Source organism: Fukomys damarensis, unplaced genomic scaffold (assembly GCF_012274545.1).
Source record: "Fukomys damarensis isolate Sample0158 unplaced genomic scaffold, DMR_v1.0_HiC HiC_scaffold_39, whole genome shotgun sequence".
NCBI lineage: Eukaryota > Metazoa > Chordata > Mammalia > Rodentia > Bathyergidae > Fukomys > Fukomys damarensis.
The window spans coordinates 123428569-123444980 of record NW_022900951.1 but is presented as its reverse complement, the minus strand read 5'-3'; the positions used below and the strand labels follow the sequence as shown (position 1 = coordinate 123444980).

Sequence of the window (16412 nt, the reverse complement as noted above, 5' to 3'; positions counted from 1 at the left end):
ACCCCTCCTCCATTTCCTTCCTCTTGTCTAATAACAGTCTCCCTTTTACTTTCATATCATCTTTCTTAGATTCCATGTATTAGAGAAAACTTGTGTTTCTGACTCTGGCTGGCTTATTTTGCTTAACATAATGATCTCCACTTCTATCCCCGATTCTTTTAAATGATGGTTCCTTTTCCTTTCTTTTTACCTTTTCTCCTCCCCTCCCTCTTCTCCCCTCCCTTCCCCTCCCCTCTCTTCTTTTTTATTTCCTCCCACCTTTTGCTGATCACAAGTAAAGCTACTATAAACATGGATTACAAACATCTGTCCAAGTCCCCGTTCTTAATTCTTTTGTGTGTATACTTAGCCCACATTAATGTCTAAGCATTTGAGATGTCAGGAGATGAGCAAGGTGACTGGAGCAGCCTCGCCTTGGCTACAGAGGGAAAGATTTCTCTGGACAATGGCAAGGGCTGGTTCTTTTCCCCTTGGCCCAAACTTTCGGCTCCCTGGCAGGTTCCCAAGCCAGGGAAGGGCTTCGTATATAAATTCTCTAATGGGTGCTCAATTCCTTCTCCTTCCCTGAGTCCACCTTTCAGGTTATAACCCTGCAGAAGAGTCTTGAATTCTGGCCTGGGATCTGAGATAAAACTAGAACCTAGCTTCTCCTTTTAGTCTCCCAGCCTTATGTGTAGGCCTTTGTGGTTGAACCTGCTAGCACTCTTCACTGCACTGAGTCTGCTTGGTTCTCTGAGGCAGGTTCTCTCCTGCATGTGAGAACTCAAAGCAGAGTGTCATTAGTACCCTTGGATCACCTGTTAGCACTACAGTAAAAGCCCTCGCTGCTCTCGGGTCTCGCCTTTGCATGTGCTACTGACAGCTCCAGCAGGATCCCTGTCCATTATTCATGGAGTGCAGCAGATTCCACTTTCCAGTGTATGAAAAAAGTACACACAGTCTGGTGTGGTGGGGAGCCCACCCTCAAGAGTTTGCTTTGGGGTCAGTTACCCAGCTGTCACTTCATGTCTTGCCTGAGATCACTGTCATGTATTATGGAATGAAAGGCTGCTCTTTCTCAATTCTGGATTGTAGGTGATGATTCTACTTTTCATAGGGGAGGAGTCCTGGCTGAGAGCAAACAGGTTTGGTTTTGGATAAGGCATTGGGAGACAAACCTGCAGGGACCTGGCACAAGGTGAGGCAGCAGAACCCAGGCAGAAGGAAAACCACACTAAGGGACAAAGGGACAAAGGTCCAGTAGAGTATGCATCACATGCCAGGAAGTGAGAGTTGGATGTGACCAGAGAAGCAAAAGCTGGGAGTTTACTAGCTTTTGATTTTCCCTCTGTAACAGTCAGGGACCATGATTAATGTGGGTAAAAGGGTTTGCAGCAGTTCTGAAGCTGGCATTTACAAAACCCTTGCCATAATTTATTGTTGTTTTGGGTGTGCTTCCAAAAGAAGCTTTTGCAGGTTATTTATATTCAAAGCCCATTATTTACTTAACAGGTTTTATGAATTCCCCTCTTCCACACTATAGAAAGCCATACCCTTGTATTAGTGTTAAGTGTAGCATGAGGTATTGTATGAATCAACCATATTAAATTTGCCATTATTGTGTGTGCAGTTTTTGCTGCTGTTTTCGGACTGTGTATTATTTCCTTAAAATAAATGAAGGCATTCAACAAATCTTGATACCACCATACAGGTTTACCTCCTTCACGTTTGTTCCTCCCTGTGTTAGATCAGAGAAGCTGTGGTGTGGGTTTTGCCTTGGGATTGAATTCCTGGTGGTGATTCATGAGCTGTTCTTGAGTGGAGAAGGGCCTTTCTTAGCAGTGACATGTGTCTTCTTTTGCCCTACAGTTACAGTGGAGAGACTGTCCAGAAGAGAAATAGGCTCATCAGTTAGGCTTCATTTAAGGAAACCTGTTACACAACAGCGACCAGGTAAAGGAAGGAAGTGGGTGGGTTCTTGGGCTCCCATCTGGAAAGGTGCCCACTTAGTGTATTGACTTAGTGCCTGGATGAACCTTGAGTCATCTTTTTCTACCCATCTTTATCAATGGCTTTGACTGAAGATGTTTAAGTCAGTGCTTATTATATTTGTACAGAGCAAGTGAGGTCATTGGAAGACATAAATTTCCAAACAGGCTAGGAGGATTGGGTGAATCTCAGCAAGTAAAGTAAGTTTAATGTGTATATTTGTTGGCTTGTTTATGGAGACCAGGTAATATTTGTGCATGGTGCAAAGTTTAAGACACAGATGTATGCAGCAAAGAGTCGTTTTCCCTTCTGTTCCATTCCTCAGCCTCCCTGCCATCCTCAGAGGCAAGCAAGCTTACCAGTTTCCTGTGAGCTGTTGAAGCTTGAAGAGGATAAATAAGAGGTGGGGCCTGTTAGGGAGGGATGACCCAAGGAAGCAGTGTCACACATGAACGCCTTCTTCATTTTGCTCAACAGCAATATGGGGCAGCTGCCAGGAAGTGAAAGCAATCTTGGGCTAAATCAATGGTATCTGGCAGGAGGGAAGTGGTAAGCTACTCTATTTATGCTTGACTGTCAACACCTAAATTGTATTTAGTGGAGCACATTGAATTGTTGGGGAAATGTGGACAGGCAGGAGCATTTTCAGAGGACTTCCCTAAAATGGGTATGACCCCTTTTATGTGAGGAACAGCTAACAGAGGAGTAGTTAGACTTGGGAGAGAGAAAATTTGGGAGTGGGAAGAGGTGGGAGCTAGAGTACTGAGCATGGCACAGTCTTGAAATTACTGACGAAGCATTCTGGCAAGAGATTGCACTTACTTCCTATAGTTGCAAGGAAAACCTAGCATCAGATACTGGATGGATGCTCGGTGGCCAAAATTTCTAACTTAGCAGTTCACAGTTGGGGTTGGAAGGGCTTTCTGCTAGGTATGGCGAGTGCTCTGTCACCTGAGATATATAAGCATCACCTAGGCCAGTGGTTTTCAATTGGGATAGTTTTGCTCTTGGGGACTTTCGTCAATGTCCAGAGTCATCTTTGGCTCCCAACTGAGGAGGGATTGCTACCGACCTCTCATGAGTATAGGCCAGGAAGCATACACAGGCCAGTCCCCCACAACAAAAAGCTATCTGGCCCCCAAAGTACTAGAGCCAACATGAAGAAACCCTAACATGGGCCATCATTTGACAGAAGATTAACTACTAAAACTCATTCTGTCCCCGAGACTTTTATGGCTGGGGAATTATTAATGTAATTAAAGTAATGTGTTGACTATATAAGGTAAGTGGTCCTTTGCATATAGCCTTGAAAATATATTTAAAGATAATAAGGTGCTTTCAGATAAAAACCAAAGACTTCAGGCATTTTTTCTATAATAGAAGTTGATCAGATTTCTCTTTCTTCTTGTCCATAGAGACTCTGCCATCCAGAGTCCCTTGCCTATAGAAGAGGAATGATTCCAGGTGATTTGTTTAAAAACATTATATTCCTTTCTTATTGAAAAAGTATTACATAGTTGTCAGAGAAGAATTGAAAAATATACAGAGGCAAAGAAAATATCTAACATTAGTGTTTATTTGACAAATCCCTTCCTCTGTATGATATATTAAAAAATTGGCTCATATTATACCTCCCATTGGTTTTCTACATCCTATTTTACAACCTGCTTTTCATACTTCAGGCTTTCTTAGAGCTTCTCCAACTCCAACTTTCTCTGCCGTGCTAATTGAGAGAATTTCTATGTGGGCCTTTTCTCGGCGGAAACAACTAGAAACCTGAGTTTCCTTCCTTTCCCATGACATTTAATACATGTAGGTATTTCTACAAAAGTTATTACGAATTATGCTGCTTTTGCTGGCCATAGGCCTCACTATTCTGTTTGCTCTCAATGGGCCTGGATGACCCAGAAGACTCTAGGATCCAGACTTCTACTACCAGGCCATGTGGACTTCGAGTGTATGTATCCAGATCTCTGCCCCCACCTAGTAGCATTCTGTGCTGCCATCTCCTGTCAGTGGGATGTGCAACCACTTACTAACTAGTCTCTGACTCTTGCTGCACTCCCATCCAGTTTGTCCATTTCTCAAGAGGATCTTGGCAAAATGTCACTCTATGTCACTGTCCACTGCTTGCATTTCCCTGCAGCTCTCAAATGTTTCAGTCTTTCCATTACTAGGAGAAAGCAGAAAATTCTTTCACTTGGCCTTCGTGCAGACCCTTCACAGTTTGGCCTGACCTGCCACACCTTGTCATCCTAACTCTTACCCTATTGTGGAGGTGTGCTTAAATCTCCCCAAGGTCAACCTTCTGTGAAACCTGTGACTAGGTCACATTTTAGCTTGCATTGTACACCTACTGATCCTTCTTAGCTCTTAGCTCAGTTGTACTTTTACATTCATTTGTCTAATGACTTCATTTGTATGTTTCTCTCCTCAGCTCCATGGGGGTAGAGAGTTTCTGTTTTTGTGCCAGTGTCTTCCAGTATCTAGCACATAGTAATACTACAGCAAATATCTGTTAATTGAATGAATACAGTCTTCATGATGCTGCATTTTTTTCTCCAATGTCCTTAAATTCCTATTGCTGTCCCTTTAGCTTGTTTCCAATGTTCTTTGTGTGCGTGCGTGTGCGTGCGTGCGTGTGTGTGTGTGTGTGTGTGTGTGTGTGTGGTACTGGAGATTAAACTAAGGGCTTTTCCTCTGAGCTACATCCCCATCCTTTTTTATTTTTTATTTTGAGACAGGGACTTGCTAAGCTGCTACATTGCCCAGTCTGGGCTTGAACTTGCAATCCTCTTGTCTCAGGCTCTTAGAATTCTGGGATTGCAGGCATTCATTCACAAGCACATCTGGCTTCCAGTGTCATTTGTATTATAAACTACGATGCAGGAACATTACTGTGGATTCATCTTTGTGCAACTTTGTGTTAACATATCTCTAAAGGTTAAAATAGTAGGAATGGAACCTGCAGGCCAGAGGCCTAGATAGAGGACATTTGTCATGACTTTGGCCACCAGCATCGTAAATGTCTTCCTCTACTTAGGAAATTCCCTACTCTATTATTTTGGACAGGAGGCAAAACCCACTTTGTACAAGCACAAAATGCCAGATGCTCATTTCCCTCTGCTTCCCTGTGGTTAGAGAGTGGGCAGGTGACTTGTGACCTACCTTCTCCCGCAGGCTGCAGTGGGAAGCACTGGCAATATGGCACAGCATCCAGCAGTGGCAATGGGCTGTGTTCTTGCCAGACTATTTTTATGGTATGATTTTAGGCTGTGGTCATGGCAGCTGCCTGGTCACCCTCTCCCTACTCATTACTGAGGTCTGAGACTGGCCTTCCCTGGTTTTCTGTGAGCTCTTCACTAGCCTTTGCCAAAATAGACAGAGGAAAACCCCACCACCAACAGCACCCTTTATCTTTAAATTAACTAGAGCCAGTTAAGCCACTGGGGCTTCCAACTAATGCAGCATATACAATTCTATCCGGAAGTTAATGCCAAATTATCTGCCAAGGAGGTGGCACCAATTCACCCTCCCATCAGGAGGGTGTAGAACATCCAGGTGTTTGTCTTTCCTCTAGTACCACTCACATTGTTGTGCAGCAATCTAGTTCTAAGATAGGAGGCATTTCTTAACAATTTCTCTACACTAAGTGTTTAACCCAGCTCCTGGCACCTTTTAAACACTGATAATGTTTACAAATTGAATGAAGATAAAGCGTTGTCTTTAAAGAGTTTGAGGAAGACCAAAGGCAGCACAACCAGAGCCAGGGACTGAAGGTTGGGAGGAGGCCCACCCTGCTCCTGGGCCAAAGACCAGAAGAGGTAAGCAACTCCCTCAAGGATTCATAGCTACCCAGGTTAAAGCAATCCTCAGACCCAAGCCCACCAAGTCCGTTGGAAGTCCACCTCTGAGTCCAGACCTCAGTGGGGGAGTCTGTACAAACTGCTGCTCCCACAATATTGCACAAGTACCCAAGGGGTAGATTTCAATTGAAATGATGCATGCGGGAATCAACTGAAAGCTAGGAGCTGCCAGAAAATCAACTTGGGAAGGAAGGAAGGAAGCCTGGTGACCACCCGTTTGGAAAATTGCCTTTGTATGTAACTGGAAGGCACGCACATGTAAGGATCAAGCACCTGTCTTCCTATGGCTATATTTCTCATTTCCCTTTTTCCCCCTTGTATTGCTTTCAAACCAAAAGGAAGCCATGGCAGAGAACGTCTTGCCCTGAGCTACATATATGAAAATGAAGAAGGTTATGGGAGTCGTGTTTTTAATAACAGATCGGTGGTGCTGCCTTTCATAGGAAATGAAGTGAGACTGTTGCTAGGTTGACGGTAAGAGGCACAAGGTAGGGGTGGGAGGGACCCTCACTCCGGTGGATTTACCTCCCCCACATCTCCCAACTATTCATTTACGTCCCACCAACTGGTAGAACGAGAATCAATTCTGAGTAGAACTGTCTCTCATCCCATTGAAAAGGGCTTTTATTTTTTGACATTTCCATCACCACAGCTTGATAGAGAAACATATTCACAAAGCCAAGTCCATTTAGAAGAGAACATCTGTAAAACTGGGTCAGCAGATATGTTACACTTTGGCATGGAAGAGCAAATATAATGCTGTCTGGTCTGAACAACAGGGAAGTGCTTTGTTTCCAGGGCTCACACTTGGATTTGTGCCTAGCGCCTCTGATCTCGCCACACAGCTCAGGCCCTTGTGCAACCGCAACGGAGGGGCGCCGCAGTCTTCCGCCCTTGTCTCCGACTCCTCAAACGGTGGTGGAGACAGCACGTGGTTCCGCCAAAAGTCACTAGAGGCCGCTGTGGCACCAAGAACGCAGGAAGGGCGCCCAGCTGGCCGAGAGGGTGTCTCCAAGAAGTAATGACTGTCACACAAACTGACTGCTCTAGAATTCTAGTGCAGGATTTAAAAGACACTGCTATTCATTAACGAGAATAAAATACCCTGCAGAGGAAGCTCGGGTCTCGGATCCCCTGGGGTTGTTTTCTAACTGCTTTCGAACCATTTTCCCCACTCTGGGACTAGGTCTCATGTGCAGCCCAGAGGTAAAGGTTTTAGCTAGAGAGAAACGTCCTCTAAAAATGACACAAATGCCGCCCTTAGCATCTATTTCTCAATACTTTCCCAAAACAGGATATTATGCTGTTTTCTCCATCAGCCCCCGTTGGCAGCTGGTGCCAATCAGGGGGTTTGCAGGAGCAGGATTGTCTGATGAAATGCAGGACGGATGCCTCGTTAGGTATGAACTTCAGATGAACAGCCAACACTTGCTTGATGTAAGTACCATATCCTAAATATCACATGGGTCATACTTAAACTAAACATATTCATGATCTCAAATTCAAATTTTACTGAGTGTCTTTTGTTTTTATTGGTAAAACCTGGGCTCCCAACACAGAAAAGGGTGATTCGGATGCAGCTGTGGGAGTTGCCCTGGAGGGACTCAGAGTCTCAGGGTGGCCAGAGCTGAAGCTGGGCACAAACAATCCTATTCCAAGGTGGGGGTAATAAGAGTCACATGTTCACAAGGAGAACAAATAGGGTCATAGGCCTGCCTGAGTGGCTGGGTTTTCAGAGGGAGTGAACTGCTACAGTCACTGGAAGTAATATTCCAGGTATCTCGTTTTGTTCTCTTCCTAGTACATATCTGTACAGGCACACAAGCTTCAGATGACTTTATCCTCAGCCCACACTGAAAGGTAGAGTTCAAGTTCAACCAGTGGCCATTGTATGCTGCCTCTGGGAGGCTTTGTATACACATGCTGCACCAACATAAGCCTAACACAATTGCTCCAGGTCCAAAGGTAGGCCTGATGTGCAAGCAGGACCAATAGTGGAGTTCATTTTGTGCAGCTAGGGAGGAGATGGAAGTGGTGGTTGGGATGGAATTTCACTTGATTTGTTTAGGGACCTGTCCGCCCAGAGGGCTAGTGCAGCACACTTCCATGTGTGTCTGCATGGGCATGGAGGCATGACCTTGGGGTCTATATGACTGGTCCCTTGCCTCATCTTCTGTTCCTCAATCTTCTTCCCTGTCATCATGAACTAAGAAGCTCTTCTGTGCTCATGTCCATCTACCTTGATGTTTCTGCCTTGTAGCTGCCAAATGTGGACTGAAACTGTGAGCCAAATCAAACCTCTCCTTTAAGTTGTGGGCATTGGGTGATGTGTCCTGTGATGAGAAAGATGACTAATGCAGAAGGCAGCAAGGGAGCATTGATACTGTATTTCAAGCAGTGTGATCCTGGGCCTGAATTTGTCCCCAGGTCCCCAACCTGTTAATGTTCCTCTCCTCTGACTCCTTGGAAGTTTCTGTCATCTTGTTGGAGATTTTCGTGAACCAGGGAAGACAGGCATCTTTCAAATTTCTAGTTTATGGCTTTTTGGATCAACCAGAGCAACTTAAAAGCCCCCAGTCTTAAGCCCCTCTTTGGGGTTGGTATGGCAATTCGAACCCTAGAGAAATGCTGGGGGATCTCAAAAGCAACAGCAAAGGAAGATCCGAGCTTGATTCTATTGTGCCACCTGAGTGCAGGACCTTGTGCTAGCCACTTCTCCTCTTTTAGGCCTGACTTCTCAACAGAATCGGGAACAGAAATGAACCCTCAGTGGCCAGGGCAGCATGTGGTATCAGTCTACTCCTTTTTGCACTCCATGAGTTGAGGAGAAGGATGGGTGGAATTCACCTGAACCCACCCAAAAGCAATTCGCTTGCACCTGCCAGGCTACCATTGCTGATGGTAGCCTGATGGTAACATTTAAGAGGGAAGAGGGTCTTCAGTAGGGGATGCCTCTGAAAATAGCAACTACCTTATACAAATAATCACTGTGGAAGGATCAAGGTCTGTGGCAATTATGTGAACACTTTGTTTCTTGTTTGCCTAGGCTCTGAGTTGTGTTCATTGTGAATGACAATGCAAATCCTATGCATTTATCTTTCTTCTTTCTTATAGACTAGGCTTTGAAGAGTTTCCCACCTTCAGCCTTACACACATACTTTATTAGGTCTTAGGGTAGAGGATCCTAGATTCACATAGCAGGTCAGCATATAGCCTGAGAGCCACTTCCAGAGTACTGGAGGCTTCCTGGCAGAGGGGGTAGGCTGTGGAACTAACCCTGCAGGTTATCACCTTTTCAGGCCAGGCGCCAGTCTGGACAGTAGGCCTTGCCCTTGAACACACACATGCATAGCCTAGGGGAGCATGATTTCCTCAACAGCCCTGGGCCCTTTGAGAGCATAATTTGCCTCATTCTCCAGTCCACTCTATCTAGATCTGACCCATCTTGCTCACATATGACCTGACTTCATTTACTCCATGACCCCTGCTATTTTACAAACTTGATATATGTTCTTGTTAATGTCTCTCCCATTAGGATGTCAGGTCCAGAAAGCAAGGGCCTTGTGGCATCTTATTTACCAGTTTGTTCTCAACACTTAGAATAGGGCCTGACAAGTGTTGGAAAAGTATTTGTTTTGTTACATTTTAATCACTCTTTGGGAGCTTGTGAGAGAAATCATGGAGGATGAGAATGTGCCCTGAATTTGGAGTGTGAATTCTCACTCCATCACTGACTGGCTGTGTGGCTTTAGGTGAGTGCATTAATCTCTTTCAGTCATAATCAACTTGATCATGTGTAAAAGGGCACTATAGTCCCACCTGTCTCACTGGGTGAACTATTTGGATTGTCCCAAACCCAAGCATCAGGAGGGGTGTGCTGCTGTGCATTTGACCAGTCCTTGACCTTGGATGTGCCACCTAGGGAATGGGTGGTAATGCTGACACTAGGTGTCTGGTGCCCTCATTTTTGATCCAGATGACTTTTCCTTCAGGGTTCTTGGCCTTGTTAAAGCCACCTTAGTGAGCTGTATGTGCTTTTATTGGAGAAAAGTTCAGCTGGAATGCCCTAGTTCCCAACATCTTTGTTTCCCAGCTAGACCTGTGCTGCACTTCTAATAACATGCCAGGTCTAAGGTGGGGTGAGGGGAAGAGGCCAGGCCTTGCTCAAATAGTTCATCTGTTGAAGGCTCCATGATTTCCGTCACTGTTTGCCAGTCAACCTACCACTTAAGCCATTTTCAATGGATTCCTTCTCTTGGTAGGCTGCAGCAGCACATACCAAAGGTCCACAGCAAGCACAGGGTGGAGGCTACATTTTCTAAGGCTGAAGGTAGACTTTGCCCAGAGCTCTATCTGTTTCGAGCTTCCCAGACCAATGGAGATAGCTTTGTGTCAATGGGGTCACTGTACCACCTAGTTTTACTGCTATTAACCTGCTAGGATTTGCCATTTTTGACAAATTTATCTTGCAATCCATTCCCCAAACCAGTGGCCTTCATTAGATTCTGTAACAAGAGAAATCTGTAGCATCTATGAGCAGTTTGACATGTATTTGAATGAGTTCTAGGCTCATGCGTGGGTCTCAGGAATAATAGGACCAACTTTATCACTTTCCGGTCTGTTCTCAGCCAGTTTCCCCAAAGGCCATGGGGACAAGAGACTTTGAAATAACTTACTTTGCCTAGAGGCATTCATTCATTTTTTTCAGTCCAGCAGTGCAGAGTGATGCCTATCCTTGGTCAGGCTCTGCTGAGCTCAGAGGCCTCAAAGGAGCTTGGGGGCTAGGCATCTCAGCTGTGTTTAGCTCCTGAGATTCACTTTCTGGGGGTATCACTGAATTTGAGGCTCTTGTCCCTTGTATGTTTCCTATTATTTTTTTCATGGGGGTGGTATGTTATCATATGAGGATGCAATTAGACCCAGAGGAAAAGGTCAACTTATAGCAGCTGCTATAGACATAGGGAGGGCAGAGGTTGGTAAGTGTTGGCCAAATGTTCATAGGTGAAAACAGTACTGGTCAGAAAGTAGGGCTTCTAGCCTGAGCTCTAGATCTCAATCATCTTATGAACTTATCAAGACACGTAATTGGTTTGTGCTGTGGAATCTTTGTTTATAAGGCTGTTGAGTTTCAGCAGAAACAGATCTTAAAAAATGACTTGGGTACAAGCATTTTATTTGAGAGGTTGTTTTAGGATTCTCCAGAGAAACAGAACCATGAGGCACTGTGTGTGTATCTATATAAATCATTATGATTTAGATCTAGAATGTACCTCAAAAGTCTTGTGTTCAGAGGTAGGGGCTTTTGGAAGGTGATTGGCTCATGGGTGTGCTATACTCATCAGTGGATTGATCCACTGATAATTTCTTAGCTAAATGTGCTATTAAGAGGTAGGGCCTGGTTAGAAGAGATGTGTTACTGGAGGTGTGCTTTTGGAGGCCATATCTTTCTCTCTGGCTCCTTCTCTTTCTGCTTCCCGGCTGGCATGAGATGAACATCTTTCCTCTGTCATATTGTTTCACTATACCTATTCTGTCTTGGAGCCAGCTGACCATGGCCTGCTGCCACTAGAGACAATGATACAAATTCGACCTTTCTTTAAATTGTGGGTGTCAGGTATTTTGTCCCAGGGACAGGAAATCTGTAATACAAAAATTGGTACCATGAGAAGGGTCATGGTTGTGACTACACCTAACTATATTGTTTAGAAGCCTTTGGAACTGGTTTGTGGGAGGATTTGGGAGCAAAATCAGATTTGGACAAGAGATGCCCTAGAATGCTGTAAATACAGTTTGATGGCTGATTCTAGGTGGAGCTCAGAAAACTAGAATGATGATAGGAACACGGACATTAAAGGCTAGCCTCATGAGGTTTCAGATGGGTACAAGGACTACATTGATAGTTGGACTAGAGTGAATGTATGTTATATTCTGGTAGAAAATTTGGATACATTTTCCCATGTCCTGAGACTTTGCTGGAGATTGAGATTAAGGGCTGTAGACTAAGTAATCTAGTTGAGGAAATTACAAGATAGCCCAACATTCAGAGTATGGCAGGGGTATTGTTGGCTGCTTTTAGCCATATTTATAGTAAGAATCTGGGGTAAAAGACAGAGTAGAAAAATTTGAAAAGATTAAATTTTGGTTCAAAAGGAACTATGTGTAAAGTTGAGGCAAAGATAGGTGTGGCTGCTGAAGAGATTAACACTGATAAAAAGAAGTTCTTTGCATCAGACCAATAAGAAAGATTCCTTGAAAGGATCTCCAGAACCAGCCAGACTCTACCCATCATAGGCTCAAACTCCTTTAAAAGACTATGGCTTGAGATGAGAGCCCCATAGTCCTTGATTATTCAGGGCCACATAGGGAACTATTTTCCTGAGTTCAGACATTCAGACACCGAGAGGCTACTGTAGGCATGGTCCAAGGGGGCCAGGCAATTGTGCAAGATGGTGGCAGACATGGGCATCATCCACACAGTGCTAGCTTTTCAGTCATGCAGAATGCAAGAGTTATAAGGTCATAGAACCTTCCTCCCAGATTTCAGAAAAAAAGCCTGGAAAAAGCCAGGCAAAAATGTGTGGCAAAGTCATAGTTCCTGCCAAGAGCCCTCAAAAGGGTGATATATGAAGCTGTGAGAGTGATGCTAAAGGTGCATTGAAGCCCCTAGAAAGTTGGAGATGCCAGAAACATTGCTCATCTGTATAGGAAAGCCACAAGTAGTAAGCAGAGCCAGCTCAAGAGAGAGGTCATGTGGACTGCAATCCAGAAGGCTATAAAGGCAAGGCTGCCCAAGGTTTGGGGGATTCGCACCTGGCCATAACTTGCCCAGGGTGCTATACACGGAGCGATAGGATTTGATGTTTGCCCTGATAGTTTTTTGCTCTTTCTTTAGTCTGATTCCTTTCTCTCTAACTAACTCCTCAATTTTGGAATGGAAATGTTTATCCTGTGACATTGTATGTTGGAAATATTTAACTTGCTTTTTGAGGTTTACAAGGGTTTGTAGCTAAGAGTTTGCCTGGAGTCTCACAGGACTTTGACTCTGTGACTCTCAGTCACTTTGGACTTTGATTTTTGCAGCAATGCTTAAACTATTAAAACTTTGGCACTTCTTAGAGATGGACTAAATATATTTTATAGAATAAGGTGTACATGAATCTTTTGGTGGCCAGGGACACAATGTTATGGTTTATATCTAGAATGTTTCCCCCAAAGTCTCATGATTGGGGTGGGGGTTGGAAAGGTGACTGAATCATGGTGATGTATTCAACAGTGGGATGATACAATGATAAGCTCATAGCTAGGTATTCTGTTAGGAGAAGGACCTTGTTGGAAAAGTGTATCACTAGGGGCATGCCTTTAGAGAATATATTTCCCTCTCTGGCATCTCCCTTCTCTTTCTGCCTCCTAGGTGCCATGAGGCAAACAGTTTTCCTCTGCTATCCCCTTCTACTGGCCATTTCTGCCTTGGAGCTAGCTGACCATGTCCCCCAAGACAATGAGTTAAATCAAATCTCTCCTTAATTAAGTTGTGAGTGTTGGATATTTTGTTCCAGAGATGGGAGAGAGAGAGAGGGCATGGAGAGAGAGAGAGAGAGAGAGAGAGAGAGAGAGAGAGAGAGAGAGAGAGAGAGAATTGAAATTGATTGATTTATTTTAAGGACTGGTTCATGTAATGGTGGGTTCTGTTAAGTCCTAAATCTGCAAGGCAAGCCAGAAGGACAACAATTTAGAGAATTGATGTTGTAGCCTGATTCCAAGGGTGGCTTGGAGGCACAATGCTCTCCTCTGTGGTGGATCTCAGTCTTTTTCTCTTGGGACCTTCAGCTATTGGATAAAGCCCATCAATATTATGAAGGGTAATCTTCTTTACTCAAAATCTCCTGATTTAAATGTTAGTATTAACACAAGTACACCATCATGCAACGTCTAGACTGGTATATGACCCAAAACTGTAACATGGCCTAGCCAAATCGATACACACAATTGACCATCACAGAGGTAAACTCAGGAAATACCAGTAAAGGAAGAAGTGATGTAGGAAATAAAAAGTAACCAATAAAGGGTATGTTATTAAGCAGATTATCACTGTGGGCAACTGGAGCTAAATCCTTATGGAGTCTTCGGGGTACCAGAGTAGAACATATGCCTCAGAGGGATGAAGAAGTTCAGTTATTCATACTTTGACTTCTATCAGTCCTTGGTTGAAAGCTCCTTTTAGTGTGGGGATCAACTTCTTATCTTCAGAGCTGCTTTTTGGGAAGAGGTGCAGTCACTAGTGGTCAGAGATGGAAGTTGGGCCAGTGTTTATGGAAATGGTAAGGACTAAAGGACATGAGTGTTGCATAGAAAGTATTTATAAAACAGAGAAAATAGCATATTCTCAATTTTCCTCATTGAGAATTTATAATAGTCAAATGAGAAAATAGATATAAAAGTACTGGAATTTTAGTTTATAAATAAAGTATTAATTATTTAACTGAAACAGCCAGAATTTTGAATTAACATAAACATCCTCTTCTTTTAATATTCCATTTAATCAAGATTTTACTGATAGGTGCTATGCCAGACTGGTTCCTATTCATCTTTCTAATTTTAGTGAGGAAGTTGTATTTTCCAGGAGGCTTTCTTTATCCACTCTGACCATGATAGGTCCCATATTATACACTTTAAATCATCCTGTTCCTTTCCTTGAGAACATTCCTCATCTTTCTGAAGGAAGGGATTATTTAATTCTTGTTAACTACTAAATACCTAACACCTAGCAAACCCCCTGGGATGTATACTTAATAAATATTTGATTTAAAAATTAAGAATATGTGACAAGACCCTTTTTGGAATTCATTACAAATTAGTGAATACTGTTAAATAAATTTTTAGAGCCACTCAAACAAGGATCAGAAAATATCTTTGGGAACCTGCCTAAATAAAGAGAAAATAATAACTTTTTGTCACTACGGCAACTATGCATTAAAAATTGGAGCCCTTAAAATATTTGAGGGAAATAAGATTCCTAACTGGATTGTCTGACTCCTGAAATTATGTTCACACTATTAATTTCCTTGGAAAACTCTTTAATGAAAAACAGTCTGCATTAGTGAGTATGGATTAGTTGAAAACTCCGCACACCTTCATGATGTAACAAGGCAAAGTTCTAGTTCTCATTCATAGTACTTCCCAATGCATACCAGAGGGTTTTCACACTTCCTAGTCACTCAGGAACCTGTGCTGGTGAAGTCTCTCTCGTGTACATTTGCACATAAGCTCCTGAGAACCAACATAATGGAGGAACATCTGTAGAAGTGCCCCATCCTCTGAGAGGGTCTGAAAATGTGCACTTTATGTAGGCATTAAAAAGCCCTGTACATCACCCAAAATACAAAATAATTCTTTTCTTAGAGACTTACTATATAAATAAAAGGGAAAATAAAACCCTATTTCATAAAGAAAACGAGCTAAGCAACTTGGTATTCTAGGCATAGTATACTATTCTCTCTTCTCAGTTGCCTATTAGAGGAAGAAACATCTTTGCTCAGTGCCATATGACCTGTAGAGCACCACTCCCCTGCACCCCTGTCCCATAGTGGTCTAGCTTGGCTACATGCACTCCTTTGGCTAAAGAATATGAGGGAACATAACCCACTACATCCGAAGAAGTTCTACAAGGCATTTTGAGTTTCTGCCAGGCTTTTTCCTCTTTCCTCCTGCCATAAATAAGATCATCTTGCAAAAGGAGACTCTACTCTTAGCCTGGATTTTAGAATGAGAAGACACACAAAGCAGAGGTGACCCACAACCATGCACCTAATATTTATAGGAGAAATAAAACTCTGTTTTTGTAAGCCATTGAGATTTAAGGGTTGTTTCTTACAACAGAAAAGCTAACTAACATACTAGGAAATGACATTTCAACTGAAAAAAAAAAGGTTCAGGTCCAGGAATATTTTTAATGGGCTCTTTAGTATGCACAGGGAGGACCTAGAATCAAGTCTATAATGAGAGGAGTTGAGATAAAGAAGAACTCAATCACTGTATATATTAAAGGAGTTGAAGGGCTTGAGGAAAATTTTCAGCTTTCTTCTAGAGTGGTAAACTATAGCCCAAGAGCTAAATATGGCCCACTGTCTGCTTCTGTAAATAAAGCTTTATTGGAACACAGCCACATCAACTCATTTATGTATTGTTTTTGGCAACTTTTTCATTACAAAAGCAGAGTTGAGCAGTGATAATAGAGACCATATGGCTTTCAACAGGCCTTTAGAGAAAACATTTGCTAACTCCTGTCCTGGAGGGTGGGTGTGATGGGGAAGCTGGGACTTGTAGAAGAGGAGAAGTAGGAGAATTGTTGCATAAGGAAAATGGATACCAGTGGCAAAGAGAAGAGGTTGGAGTTTGAGAAGAAAGACACCTGAAGACAAATGACATGGCAGGGAAACCAGGAGACTTTTAAACATCTAACGTTCAGTTCTGAATTGCTTCCTTTTCTGTTCTGTGTCATAATTCCACTTCACTGTCCTCAAAACTTAAGGGAAACGTTTGAGGTTTTTTTTTTTTTTTTTTTTTTTTTTTTTTTTTTTT

General features: G+C 43.0%; 1 long non-coding RNA gene across 1 annotated transcript in view; it reads left to right on the top strand.

Moving 5' to 3' along the window:
- The first annotated feature begins 7011 nt into the window (after positions 1–7011).
- The window catches only part of LOC117284740, a 20827-nt gene continuing 11426 nt past the window's right edge, over positions 7012–16412 (top strand). The window contains exon 1 of the long non-coding RNA XR_004515828.1: positions 7012–7271. This is a non-coding gene — a long non-coding RNA (uncharacterized LOC117284740). The remainder of the gene's footprint in view (positions 7272–16412) is intronic.